The sequence below is a fragment of the Vanessa atalanta genome, unplaced genomic scaffold (assembly GCF_905147765.1).
Source record: "Vanessa atalanta unplaced genomic scaffold, ilVanAtal1.2, whole genome shotgun sequence".
Lineage (NCBI taxonomy): Eukaryota > Metazoa > Arthropoda > Insecta > Lepidoptera > Nymphalidae > Vanessa > Vanessa atalanta.
In genome coordinates, this window is record NW_025919958.1 from 12,501 (window position 1) to 15,426 (window position 2,926).

At 46.6% G+C, this 2,926-nt stretch overlaps 1 non-coding gene across 1 annotated transcript; it reads left to right on the forward strand.

The window, feature by feature from the left end:
- Window positions 1-914: 914 nt before the first annotated feature.
- LOC125076451 lies at window positions 915-2,816 on the forward strand. Its single transcript, XR_007120411.1, has one exon. It is a non-coding gene; the product is annotated as a small subunit ribosomal RNA (ribosomal RNA).
- The last annotated feature ends 110 nt before the right edge of the window (window positions 2,817-2,926 follow it).

Below are 2,926 nucleotides of genomic sequence, written 5' to 3' on the forward strand. Positions count from 1 at the left end.
TCGTTTTCATTTGTCGTCTTTGTTGCGTGTCTTCTGGCGTGTCTCTCGATTCGTCGTATCGCGTTATATTATACTTTACGTAGTGTAACAACCAAGTATGTACGTACGATTCGTCTCGACCGCTGGGGATATTCACTGACACACGTGAAAATGATAAAAAGATTCTTTTTCGTTCTGTAAAACTGTGCCGACCGACGGACGCACGTAGATCTCTCTGCCTCATGCGCTCTTCCTCTTATCGTCGTCGTCGTCGCTCTCGCTACAATCTATCCTCATGGAATAAATGTTGATTCATTGTAGTCGATCTGCGACGTCGCGACGATATGAGAAAACGTTAGAGACGGAGTTCTTAAAAGATTCAGTGTATTCGTATAGTGTGTATAATTTTTATATTATATATGAACGGTCGTTTCTAAAATTCTTTTTGTTAATTTTTACATTTATCATGTACAAAAAATACACAACCCGAGTATCGGTACGATCACTCAAACACCGGGCGTCGATCCCAATGTTTTACGATAATAATCGTTGAACAATACATACGTACACGTCGTGTGCGAAGTGTTATTTTGAAAAAAAAACTCGATCTCGTTTAGAACGTTCGAATTCGTGACCGTTATGTGTCATTATGTGAAGACGCCTCCGCCGCCGCCGCCGCCGCCGCCGCTGTCGTCGCGTTATATATTATAGCGCACGCACGCGCGCGCGCGTGCTTAAAGCGCGTTTGTGTCTCATATAAATTTTTATAAGAGTCAACCGTTAAAATCTATCGCGTCTAACGCGATCGACGATACGGTGAGACGCTCGTTTCATACTGTGCGTATATTGTACATGCATGCATAAGTTTGTGTGTATTTTATATGCGAATATGAAACGAGAAGAGTAATTGACGACTTCAACAAGTCTCGGTTAGCTCCCTGGTTGATCCTGCCAGTAGTTATATGCTTGTCTCAAAGATTAAGCCATGCATGTCTCAGTGCAAGCCGTATTAAGGCGATACCGCGAATGGCTCAATATATCAGTTTTGGTTCCTTAGATCTTACTCAGTTACTTGGATAACTGTGGTAATTCTAGAGCTAATACATGCAATCAGAACTCTGACCAGTGATGGGATGAGTGCTTTTATTAGATCAAAACCAATCGACGGAGGGCGTCTCGTCCGAAGTCGTTAATTTTGATGAATCTGGATAACTTTTGCCGATCGCATGGTCCAGTACCGGCGACGCATCTTTCAAATGTCTGCCTTATCAACTTTCGATGGTAGTTTCTGCGACTACCATGGTTGTCACGGGTAACGGGGAATCAGGGTTCGATTCCGGAGAGGGAGCCTGAGAAACGGCTACCACATCCAAGGAAGGCAGCAGGCGCGCAAATTACCCACTCCCGGCACGGGGAGGTAGTGACGAAAAATAACGATACGGGACTCTTTCGAGGCCTCGTAATCGGAATGAGTACACTTTAAATATTTTAACGAGGAACAATTGGAGGGCAAGTCTGGTGCCAGCAGCCGCGGTAATTCCAGCTCCAATAGCGTATACTAAAATTGTTGCGGTTAAAAAGCTCGTAGTTGCATTTGTGCGCCGCGCTGTCGGTGCACCGCATCCGCGGTGATACTGACACGTCTGCGGAGCATATCGTCGGTGAGCCGGCGGTAAAACGCCGGTTCAATATCAAAATCCTATCGCGGTGCTCTTCAGTGAGTGTCGAGATGGGCCGACAATTTTACTTTGAACAAATTAGAGTGCTCAAAGCGGGCTCAAAATGCCGCTTGAATATTTCGTGCATGGAATATAGAATATGATCTCGGTTCTATTTTGTTGGTTTTCAGAACTCCGAGGTAATGATTAATAGGGATAACTGGGGGCATTCGTATTGCGACGTTAGAGGTGAAATTCTTGGATCGTCGCAAGACGAACATCAGCGAAAGCATTTGCCAAAGGTGTTTTCATCAATCAAGAACGAAAGTTAGAGGTTCGAAGGCGATTAGATACCGCCCTAGTTCTAACCGTAAATATGTCATCTAGCGATCCGCCGACGTTACTACAATGGCTCGGCGGGCAGCTTCCGGGAAACCAAAGATTTTGGACTCCGGGGGGAGTATGGTTGCAAAGCTGAAACTTAAAGGAATTGACGGAAGGGCACCACCAGGAGTGGAGCCTGCGGCTTAATTTGACTCAACACGGGAAATCTCACCAGGCCCGGACACCGGAAGGATTGACAGATTAATAGCTCTTTCTTGATTCGGTGGGTGGTGGTGCATGGCCGTTCTTAGTTGGTGGAGCGATTTGTCTGGTTAATTCCGGTAACGAACGAGACTCTAGCCTGCTAAATAGGCGTCGTCATTTAGGTGTGCTCGATTTCGGTCGAGCAACTCACTGGCGGCGTATTAAAATTCTTCTTAGAGGGACCGGCGGCTTCGAGCCGCACGAGATTGAGCAATAACAGGTCTGTGATGCCCTTAGATGTCCTGGGCCGCACGCGCGCTACACTGAAGGAATCAGCATGTTCTCCCTGGCCTAGAGGCCCGGGCAACCCGTTGAAACTCCTTCGTGCTGGGGATTGGGGTTTGCAATTATCCCCCATAAACGAGGAATTCCTAGTAAGCGCGAGTCATAAGCTCGCGTTGATTACGTCCCTGCCCTTTGTACACACCGCCCGTCGCTACTACCGATTGAATGATTTAGTGAGGTCTTCGGACCGACACGCGGTGGCTTCACGGCCGTCGGCGTTGCTGGGAAGTTGACCAAACTTGATCATTTAGAGGAAGTAAAAGTCGTAACAAGGTTTCCGTAGGGGAACCTGCGGAAGGATCATTAACGTAAATTATCAATCTCGAAAGAGTGCGATAATGAACGATAATAAAATTCTAAAACACAAATATCGACGTTCGGAATGTGTCGTTTCGATGCGAGGACGCGATTCAATC